Source organism: Anneissia japonica, unplaced genomic scaffold (assembly GCF_011630105.1).
Source record: "Anneissia japonica isolate Jap-2015-1 unplaced genomic scaffold, ASM1163010v1 scaffold8210_len164512_cov191, whole genome shotgun sequence".
Taxonomy (NCBI): Eukaryota; Metazoa; Echinodermata; class Crinoidea; order Comatulida; family Comatulidae; genus Anneissia; species Anneissia japonica.
Window position 1 is genome coordinate 9,866 of NW_022745940.1, and position 12,552 is coordinate 22,417.

The window sequence follows — 12,552 nt, forward strand, 5'->3', positions numbered from 1 at the left end:
CTTCCGTCCTTGAACTCAAGTATGGAACGCAAAAAAGTAAAAGAGATGAAGTGTGTGCAGAGTCGTAATTGCAAAATGGTGTCATTCTATTTACACTGAGCCATGTTACATGTGTCTATCCTACTTTTAACAGTTCCTGTTTCAAATTGATTTTCTAAAAATGTCATATTTCTATCCTTAATTTTAGTAACACATTTGCTGCGGGTTTGGATTATTAAATTTATTTAATTAAGAATATGGGAAATAGGTCAAATTAGTTGATGAGGAAGAGGAATGGATCATTAACAAATAACAATTAAAATAACAATAAAATGGTAAAAATACAAAACTTATGAGTGTATACACTAGGCATTTTAACATTATGCAATTTACGAGAATTAATAATTATCTAAATACATAAAAAAAATACACCCAAAAAATATATATTTTTTAAATTACAGGAGGGAAATTCAATAGTAAACAACTTATCAGGAATTATCAATGTAAAAATATGGCTTAGTTCCTTTGTATGTACATCGATAAATATGATTTTGAGGTTGACGTGTATGGACAATGGATTTTTTTAATCTATCTAGAAAAACAACTAGGCCTACTACTGTATAAATACCTACCCTGTAGCCATAGTCCGATAAAGTTGAAAGTTAAGTACTGTATATCCATAGAGAAAATATTTTCTCTATGGTACTATGGAACGCCGTTACTGCCTTCTGTATTGATGTTTCATCATGCTGTTATTCTCAATCGACATTCAGTTCTCAATCGACATGCTGTTGCTCTCTATCAGCATTACGTTGTTCTCAATCGACATTACGTTATTCTCATTTTACATCATGTAATTCTCATTTTACATTATGTTATTCTCAATCGACGTTACGTTATTCTCAAATGACATGCTGCAGTTCTCAATCGACACGCTGTGGTTGTCAATCGACATGCTGCGGTTCTTAATCGACATGCTGCGGTTGTCAATAGACGTTACGTTGTTCTCAATTGACATGCTGCAGTTCTCAATCGACATTCTGCAGTTCTCAATCTACATGCTGCAGTTCTCAATCGACATGCTGTTGTTCTCAATCGACATGCTGTTGTTCTCAATCTACATGCTGTTGTTCTCAATCGACATGCTGTTGTTCTCAATCAGCATTAGGTTGTTCTCAGTCGACATTACGTTATTCTCATTTTACATCATGTAATTCTCATTTTACATTATGTTATTCACAATCGACATTTCTCAATCGACATGCTGTAGTTCTCAATCGACTTACGTTTATTTTTATTTGACATTACGTTATTTTCATTTTACATAAGGCTATGCGTTATTCTCATTTCACATTATTGCCACGTGGTCGTGCAAGTATACAAAACAAACGTGAATAATTTAGATTTGCATTATATGTATTAATATCTCAATTAATAAGTTACGAAAAAAGATGTGTCGATCAATCAAAGAAGTATTAAATGATCTGGATTTACATTTTCTTGTCCCTAAATTTGTGTATTAACATCATTATTTATTTTATAATGGTCTTTAATTGGAGAGAAAATTTTCAGTTGGGACCTCCAAAACCCTGGTCTTTGGTCTCTAAATAGAGTCTTTAATTGGAGGGAACAGCTAATGTTAAAAGATAGGCATTCAAAAAGGGCCACAGAAAAGTGGTCATTAATTGGAGGTGGTCTTTAGTTAGAGGGGTCTTTAATTGGAGGGAAACCTGTATTTTCCTTAGCATACAGTATGTTATATGAATTTTTATATCTGGTTTTAACTCATGTAAGTTATAAACTCTAGAATATTGTCATGTTATACTATTAGCCTGTGGCTAATATCTGTCTCTTATACACATCTAGATGTGTATAAGAGACAGGTGGTGTACACATTGTTCAAGTTTTATAAAAGTAACTTGGTAGAATGAGAAAAGTTTTGCTTGATCTATAATACTTAGGTCGTTTGTGGAAATAGTATGCCTTAATTATTTACTTTGGACCATAAAAAGTAACTCATTGGAACGTTGTAGGTCTATGTGATGAGGAAGTTCAATGGGGTACCGTGATTACAATGACTAAAGCGTGTATCAACAAAACGTTGAACGTTGGACGGGCGACCACATCGCAAAGCACCAAAGAATTATATTCATATATTCATTTTATCTTTTATTTCGGAATATAGGCCTATATTTTAAGTTAAACGATCTATATGTAATAACTTATTGGACATGTATGATGTAGCCAGTTATGCTTTCTTTTTTTAGAACGTAACGTAATGTCGATTAAGAATAACCGTGTATTAAAATGAAAATAACGTGATGTAATGGGTGGATCAAAGAAAATTTTGACGGGTGGTGGAAGGTGCGGTGGGGGGCACGGCATGTAATATAGCATTATTCTTGTGGATCCGCGCCTGAATTTTAAATGAGAATAATGTATGTCGATTGAGAACTGCAGCATGTTGATTGAGAACTGCAGGTTTATTGAGAAATACAGCATGTCGATTGAGAACTTCAGCATGTTGATTGAGAACAACAGCATGTCGATTCGGAATAACATAATGTAAAATGAGAATTACATCATGTAAAATGAGAATAACGTAATTTCGATTGAGAACAACAGAATGTAGATTGTGAATACAGCATGTCGATTGAGAACTGCAGCATGTCGATCGAGAACCGCAGCATGTCAATTGAGAACAACAGCAAGTCAATTGAGAACAACGTAACGTCGATTGAGAACCGCATCATGTCGATTGAGAACTGCAGCATGTCGATTGAGAACAACAGCAAGTCAATTGAGAACAACGTATCGTCGAATGAGAACCGCAGCATGTCGATTGAGAACTGCAGCATGTCGATTGAGAACTGCAGCATGTCGAATTGGGAATAAGGACTTTTCGATTTGAGTGGATGTGGACGGCTTTCACGTCGGCGTGAGTGGAAAATCCGAGCAGTCGACTGGTACTTGTCCACTGGTTATCTGAACGTTTCGATTTAAGTTAAGTGAACGTCCATGTTGACACGTCAGTGAACTTATGACCTTGTGATCTGGGGTTTCCGCGTGTTCGCGCGCGCTATTCGAATACACTGGCCGTGGTATCTTACTCAACACTCAGGTACTGTCAGCTCAACATGGCAAATCTTCATTGGCTTCGCGAATCCCTTAATGGTATATCCATGGGGTATTCAGGGCAGGGAGTTGTAAAAACATAAATCTCCCTGTTGAGGGTGCACCTCTCCTTCTTTGTTCAATATAGGATTTTTTTTTTTTTTAACAGAACACTGAAAAATTATTTCCTTTTTCCTGGATACGCCCGGCCTGACTGAAGGCTGGCGGTCTCGCCTAGCCTAGGCTTAGGATCCCTTGGCCTAGCTAATAGGCTGATTAATTAATTACCTATAATTATTCACTGAATTTGATCCACAATAATGGATAATTCTATAGTTTGCAAATAGGACATAATTTAACCGAAATGCTATTTACTTACATCCCTAGTAGAAGATAAATTTGCACCGCGACATCGTCCTCCATCATGAATCAAAAGTTTGCAGTGATATGACGTCATACGTCTACTTGTTATCTCAGTCAAAACGTCAAAACGCTGTTGAACACGTTCTCAAATTTGGCAGTCGACTTGACGCATGCGCAAGTCATCAAAACTACGTCATATGTTATCGGTCGACATAGTGGACGTGCAAATCGAAAACTCCTTAATAACGTAACGTCGATCGAGAACAACAGCATGTCGATTGAGAACAACATAATGTAAAATGAGAATTGCATGATGTAAAATGAGAATAACGTAATGTCAATTGAGAACAACCTAATGCTGATTGAGAACAACAGCATGTCGATTGAGAACTGAATGTCGATTGAAAATATCAGCATGATGAAACATCAATACAGAAGGCAGTAACGGCGTTCCATATGGTACTACTTACATGACGTGAGGGTTGCAGACGACCTCTGTGCATGCGAAAATTCCCATGACTGAACTACTGAGCACTCGATACTCACGTCCGCCTTGCTTACACTTTATTGCTTTGCAGAGTATAGGATAATACTGTGCCCGAACGTAGGTACAGTAGGTCTTGATTATATTTTGTTTGTATATTCTTTAGGTCTATTTTAGAGATAGACACTGCATTGTTGCAATGGTTTAGAGAGCGCCCATAAACTGATGTGGCAATGTTTCACTAGAGAGGATATGGCGTAAATAAACAATACGACATAGAGCTTATTTTATTATTAATATAGGCCACACACGTGGGTTTGAAACTAAATATAAGCATTTTCATCGTGGATTTATTTATTACAATCATAGGCCTATTCTTCCACTATCATAACACATTGAGGCCCTTCTTTTAGGTAAAACGATCTATCTTAATTTTTCTTTCTCAAGTTTGGGACTATTATGTGTTTAAATAACTTGGAAGGGCAAAGGAGGGCAAGTACAAGCTTTAACCTTAACAAATGCGCGCGAAGCGTGCGAAAATTTTTTGTATTTTTAATTCTAATTTCGTCGGAATTGATCAAAACTCCCTAAATGTGCAATTTTTAGAGGGAATTGGCCTACCTCAACAAGAAATGCTCTTATGTTATATATGGCCACACCGGTTTTTTTTAAACTGAATGTAAGCATTTTCCTTATGGCTTTACTTATTACAAACATATTCTTTCAACATCATTACACATTGAGGCCCCTCTTTTAGGTAAAACGATGTACCTTAAATTTTCTTTCTTGAGTTTGGGACTATGTGTTATAACTTAGAAGGCAAAGGAGAGCAAGCACAAGCTTTAACATTAAAAAATGCGCGCGAAGCGCGCGAAAAATATTTGTTTTATATAATTCTAATTTCGTCGGAATTGATCAAAACTCCCTAAAATGTGCAATTTTTTAGAGGAAATTGGCCTACCTCAACAAAATATGCGATTTAAAATTTGAGATTTTCTAGCACTTTCCCTGGTTCAAGGTTCAAGGTTTTCCCCTCTTGAAATAGGTCAGGTAAATTTTTCTCATTTTTTATTTTATGTGTGTATACATACATAAACAAATGAGAAGTTGCATGCGTATTCTTTTTTCCATGAATCGATAAATCCCAAAAGAAAGGGTGGTCCGGGGGTTCTCCCCTGGGAAAATTTTGATTCCTAGATGGCGGGAATTGAGCTTTCCCGACATTTGAAGCGTGATGTGTATAAGATAGCAAAAAAAAAAAAAAAAAGAAAAGAAATCAGCTCACTGGTCATGAAAAGGTAGGTTTAGAATTCTTTTCTTTTTGCCCTTTTCTTGTTGCCCAAGGGGGGGGGGTAAGGACCAATGACCCCCCTCCCCCAGATCCGCCAATATGAATTGCAAGAAAATGTAACTCGGTCGGGTACTGGATAAACATTCTCTTTCCCATCCTTCTCCTCCTTTTTCCCTCCTTTTTTTTTTGAATTTCCGATCATACAAAAATCTCCAGACATTATATATTTTTCGCCAAAAAGTGGGGGGCCCGGGCCCCCCGGCCCCCGGTTCCGCCGGCCATGCAGAGGGAAAGTAAATCATAGTTTTGTAACGAATGTATACGCATTATAAACACTTAGAATAGATGGTATAACATTACACACTTTCGGATTCTCTTTATATATTATCTAATAGAGGTGGTTTTACTACACTTCACTTACACAAAGACAGCGTTCATATTTATTTATTTTATTTTATTTATTCAATGGAATCACCTTTGTATCGGTGGCACACATCATTCAGTAGTGCATCCACATTACAAAATACAAAATTATACAAATAACATATTAAACTACAGGGAAAAGAGAAAACTTCTAAATTCTACTACAAAATACAAATGATACATGACCTAGATATATATAGAGCCTATCAAATATATATTCATATTAACCCATAATCATTTTGAATTTAATGGATGCCATTATAGGCAAAAAAATGGTACTGCTATGGGTACAAAGATGGCACCCAGCTATGCCATCATTTTTATGGCTAACCTCGAAAACATGATGTTATCGAGTTTTGAATTGAAACCATCATACTATTGTAGATATATTGATGATATATTTTTTATTTGGGAGCATGATTTAGATAGTCTTAGAGAATTTTCTAATCACTGCAACTCGTATCATTCGAGCATTAAGTTTACCATGGATCATTCTAAGTCCAATTTACCATTCTTAGACGTATCTATAAATTTAGATAATGGTAACACACCACATCAGTACACATAAAACCCACAGACAACAATCGATACCTCGACTACAGAAGCTCACACCCTATGAGTCTTAAACGATCGCTCATCTACAGTCAATGCCTGCGTCTCAAACGAATCTGATTATGTCCATCCGATTGAATCTGCTCATGTCCATCCGACTATAACAAACACATATCTCTTCTCACTGGCAAGTTCATGTCAAGTAACTACCCATTAAATATAATAAAAACCCAGATTAAAAAAGCCTCACGTAGATCTCGCACTGATCTTCTCACATATAGACCTAAATTTAACAATGATCGGCTGGCTACCTATGGTATTTGACTATAGCCCCAGCATCCTGCAACTGTCTAAGAGAATTAAAAGAGACTTCCTCTCCCTACAAGAAGACCCATCGATTAGAGAATTATTTTTACAGCCCCCCTCTACTAGCACGTAGGCAACCCCCTAATTCAAAGTCCACTTTAACCTCGTCTAAACTCCCCTCCACTAAACCGATACATGGCAACACACAGTGTAACAGCTCTAGATGTCAATTATGCAACATCATCAATACTGACAGCTCATTTACTCCTCCAGGAACACAAACAACAATCCGGCCACCAGTACTGAATTGTAACTCGCCCAATATTATATACCTCATATACTGCAACAAATGCAACGAGGGAAACTATGTTGGCGAAACTGGTCTAACTTCTCGCGAATAACTAGCACATCGTTACCGGAGATAGTTTGGGAAGATGACCAAACAACCACAGAGGTAGGCCCATAGTCAAAGTTCAGAGTTTAAGAGGCGATTAGATGTGAGGTGTGCCGTGCGCTAATTATGCTTGAATCAATGCACGCAAAGGACAATAAGATAATTCCTCCATGATTATACTATCTTATCAGTTCACTATCAGATAAATCAATGGACCTTTCGGTCGAATGACAATAAGTTCCTTTATTTGTGATTTTCCCTTCCGCTTTCTTTTACGCTTCAACCATTTTGGTTTTCTTCTTTTCTTTTGGCCTGGATGGAAAGCGCATATAGACGATTTTTATATGTGCTATACAAGTGGACAACCATTGACCATAACCATTATGACAATGAATGTAGGTAAAAATGGCCCTGGAAAAAATGGCCCAGCAAAAAATGGCCCCAGAAAAAATGGCCCAGGTAAAAATGGCCCCAAAATGACAAGTAGGTAAAAATGGCCCCAATGAAAAAATTCAGTAATAGAAATGATATTTTTTTTTTTTAATCTTCAATATTTAAATACTAGCTGTAAAAAGCAAGAATTGAATCAATAACAAATACAGTTACACAACAGATGCAAATAATGTACTGAGAGATTATCGGAAAACAATGGCCATTGAATAACATTTTTTGATAGTAGAAATAAGTTTTAAAATCGTTATTCCACTAACAAATTAGAGGAATGACATACACTGTACATACATACAGTACTAACTACCAAAATATGCAACTCATAGATAACAACAAAATTTGCTTTTGTTAAGTATCAAATGAAATAACTTTACATGTTATAAACAGTGCAAATAAAAAGTAGTTAAAGCATGTGAATCAATTGTGTGTTTGAATCACAAGTTCATGTATGGGAAAAGGGAGAGGCTTAGGCCTACTTTCTCACAAACTTAGCAATAAATGTTCTGCTTAGAGTTAATTCAAAGAAGTATTTGTTAATCAAATATTGTTTTTAAAGTAAACTGAATAATTAGGAATAGGCCTACATTTATTTAAGCAATTTATTTAATTGCATACTTGGTTTTTACTCCCCGCCAACTAAATTTAAGTGCCTAAAACTATACTAAATAATGTAAACTGAGATACTATATATACATGTAAATATGGCAATTATGCTAAGAATTAAAATGGTGTGTAATTGTGAGGGTAGGGTAATTATGGTAGGATTAAATGGTATTTCTAAATCCCACAAACCTCCCAAAACACACTGTAGAAAACCAAACAATTCAATTTTGATTGACTCACTTAGTATATCAATAAGAAAATTAAATATTCATAAGAACCTATTTTTTGGTTAAAACTTTGATTTTTTTGTGAAAAAATACTTGCAAATACACCACAAACTTCCAAACACACTGCAAACCCCATCCAGACCCTTTAAGTATGATTGTAGAACTCTCTTTTCCTAAAAAAAAAATAATAATTTGATTTTCATATAAACTCATTGTTTGTGGGGTTTACCAATATCCGGATTGAATTTCTGGAAAATTGTGATTCCGCTTCCGTGAAATTGGCCACAAATAAATTATTTTAGTATTAATAAATACATGATTTATGTTGATTTATTGATTATGTTGTTGCTATTTTTTAACATTTAAATGGAAAAAAAAAAAGTGTTATTTATGTCTTTTTTTTTTATCTTTGAATATTTTATCATCGAATATGTAATTCCTGCAAAAAGTAAAATGTAAATGGCAATTTATTTTATGTTAGATTCCTTTTTAAAAACTAAATTATTTCAGTTAAAAAAAATGCATATAATGATTTTTTTAAAAATGAGTTTTAATACAGAATTTTATTATTGGGGCCATTTTTACCAGGGCCATTTTTTCCTGGGCCATTTTTTCCGGGGCCATTCTTACCGTACACCGTTGAATACAGCATTGAAAACACTGTAGTGTTAAATTTCAAGTGTATCATGCTATCTTTCATAATAACATCTTCCGTGAATATACTGTATTTGTTAGATGTTTTTGAATTTATCAACATGTATTAATAATGATGTGTGAACTAATGTGTATGGATGTTATGTATTTTAATTTTTTTTTCGAGTCTATTCACTAGTTCATACTTATAGAGCCAAGTCGATTTAGTTCTAAAAAGGCCATACGATTTTCGTGTAGGGTAATGGTGCTATGGTTGTGAAAGAATTGGTAGGAACAGGGCTGCGACGTAACAACACTTGGCCTTCAAAGAACAAAAAGTATAATTAACTACTATTATCACAGGCCCGTACCGTAGGCCTACGCAGGGGTGCGACCAAAGGTCCACATTTTCCCGGGGTAGAAATTCAAGACATACTTTCACACCTTCCAGAAATATCCACCAAAACTCCTTGAACAACCAGAGCAGTTTCCAACTAGGCACTGCCTCTAACTTGTTGTTATAACAAGCAAGGACTTTTAACTGTATTTATAAGTTTTTTGAGGAATTTTAGTGTTTTTCCCACGCCGCTTGCTTGGCAATAACTTGCCACGTACAATACTCATCTTTTCTCTTTCTATAGGTTTCATTAGAATGATATTTATTCTTGTTTAAGTCTACGAGTGCCATTTCCTGCCATCTAGAAGTGCCATAATACATTTTCTTACCCCCAGCCCCATCATGCTTGGGGCTGAGGTGTTATAGACCCCCAGTGGTTGATTCAAGGGGAAAGGGGGCGATCCGACCCATGCTCTATACATTTTTGAAATTTATAAAGAAGATGGAGAAAAAAAAACATACTGTATAGTAATTTATGATCAAATTTAATCATGAGAGCTTAATTTCCGGCCATAGGTACCATAATCATAATTTTCTTTTCCTCAACCCCGACAATGGTGGGGCCGGCCGAGGTGGGTGCCTCTATTTTTGTGAAAGTCCCTCCCTGGACCCTCTATTTCGAATTCCTGAATCCGCCACGGCCATATCTTAAAGTCCCTCCCTGGTCCGGTAGAGTGGTAGACGTATTCGCTTCAAAACAACAACAAAGGGATTGCCTTACCCTGTTCCCACAATCAGATCAGTATAGAATTATTTTATTCTCTTTATGTATTTTTGACGTCTACCCATCTCATCCACGACGTAAACCGCTTGTAGTTATTTATTTATATTCACAATTTCCATTCCATTTATTGCTGCAAAGCTGCCAATTCATATTCTTGTTTTTCAAAAAACAAGGGCCTAAGACGACTGAAAAGCGGAGTTTCCTTCTTTCGTTCTGCTGGGCAAAATCAATTACTTTAGGCGACGTTTGTAGACTAAGCAACACGTACCAACGTCCGCATGTCACGCTAGCCTTATCCTATTCTAGGCCTAAACTAGCTAGGATGGTATAGGCCTAGCCTTGAAGAGACGAAGGTCCCAATGAAAAACAACGTCGCTCCTTGATAGCTAACATTGTCTATTTAACATCACAATAATTCATTATTAGACCTATAGTTGTTTTTTGAATTGTACTCCACAAATCTCTGCTGATACCTCGCACAACTCGAGTAACGTCTCGTATCTATTGTCGTGACGTCATGGCTCGCTGGCTCACACCTGTGATGTCTCGCACTTGTGATCAAATAACACGCTGGCTCGCACTTTGGCAACACTCTTTGGCAGTCAACTCGCCCCTAGAAAACCCACCCTTGGAAACTTGCCCCATAAAAAAATGTACACTTCCTAGACCATGCGGTCTTCAAAATAAAAATTGTAACCTTTGGTAATCAACTACATTTTCCACATACATAGAAATTTTTGAAACTTTATTAAAAAAAACCTAAAACGTAATTCACCACTATAGTAGACACTTTTTGACAAAAATGAAAAAATTACGACTTTGTTACCCAATGAGAAGTGTTCTAATATAGACAATGGGTCGTGTCTCATATTATTTGTTATTCATTATTTTCACTTTGACTCGCATAAATAATTTTGTTCGAAGAACATTTATATGCAGTTGTACTTCGCAGCACTTCACTTGCAATTTGCAATTTCTAGTTTATAATTACATTTACATATGCTTAGGGCCTATATGGTAAAAATTTAGTATTTTCTAGCTCAATAATATTATAGGGTTTTTTTAATTGTGCACTACAGACCTACATAATTTCTGCTATGTTTTTTTTTATATTAATATTTTACATACCTTGCGCTATAATTTTACATAGTATGTTGACATACCGGTATGCATGCAGTGAAAAACAGTGTACAGTAAGAATGGCCCCGGTAAAAATGCCCCAACTGACAGTTAGGTAAAAACCGGTATGTCAACATACTAGGAAAAACACGTCGTCGTTAAAAGTGGCACGTTTCACGTCTATAGGCTATGTATGTCCAATCTGTAGGGATTTATTTTACTCCGACCTCAATTTATTAATACGATTCTTTAAATTTAATCGTATTAATTAACGTTAACCCGTAGTATAATTAATGACACTTCCACAATGTTTTTTTAATTAGATTGATTTAATTTTGTATACACCAGTTTCCTTATTAAAGTTGCTATCGTTAGGCCGGGCGTCAGGCTGATAAAAAATTTTGATAGATTACAGAAAACACTTGAAAATAAAAACACTGAAAAACGTTTGCTCTCAAAACCAGTGGCGGATTCAGGAAGTGGGGGCAGCCAGCCCGGGCCCTCCCCCTAAATGGGGAAAAAAAAAAATTGTATTCAAATTTTAAGTTTTAGAGTGGCATTTTCGGCTGCTTAGGGGTGCCATAATTAAAAATTTTCCTACCTCGGCTCACGAATATCGACCCTCCATCTCTAAAGGTCTCTCCATGCCTCCTCATTTCCTGGACTGCCACCGAAAAAAAAAAGTTTACTATTGTTCATATTGTATTTTCAAAATCTATTAACCTCAAACATCAAGAATGTCTAACAGTGTTCTTCCAATTGAAAAATTTTTACTGGTAAATTTGTCCATATAGAGCCAGCTAAGCGCACACAACTTCAGATATTGCCAATTTTAAGTGGATTTAAATGGCTTCAAAAAACAATAATACGTAATCATAGCTTAGGCCTGGAAAGGAATGATGTTCGTTTATTGAAAGAAGGGCAGCCTAGTCAACCTAGGCCTAATAATGTGCTTTTTTATTCTACCAACACACAATTTTTACTGGTTGGTCAGTTATTTTTACTGGTAAAATTGACAGCTAAAACGGCTTCAGGAGAACACTGGTCTAAGCGACCTCAAAAAGGCTGTCCTAAAGCCCCCACGCCCACCCCCAATTTTGGTCCACTTTCCATTAATTCGCACCCACCCAATAAAAATCCTGCGTACGGGCCTGATTATCGTTATTGTATAGTCACCGTATTATGCGATAATTATATTTATATATCTGACTACTGTATTTTACATTGTATTGTAGCTGTCTCTTATACACATCTAGATGTGTATAAGAGACAGCATCACAATAATTCATTATTAGACCTATAGTTGTTTTTTGAATTGTTTTCCACAAATCTCAGCCGATACCTCGCACAACTGGTTAACGTCTCTATCTATTGTCGTGACGTCATGGCTCGCTGGCTCACACTTGAGATATGTCTCGCACTTGTGATCAAATAACACGCTGGCTCGCACTTTGGCAACACTCTTTGGCAGTCAACTCGCCCCTAGAAAACCC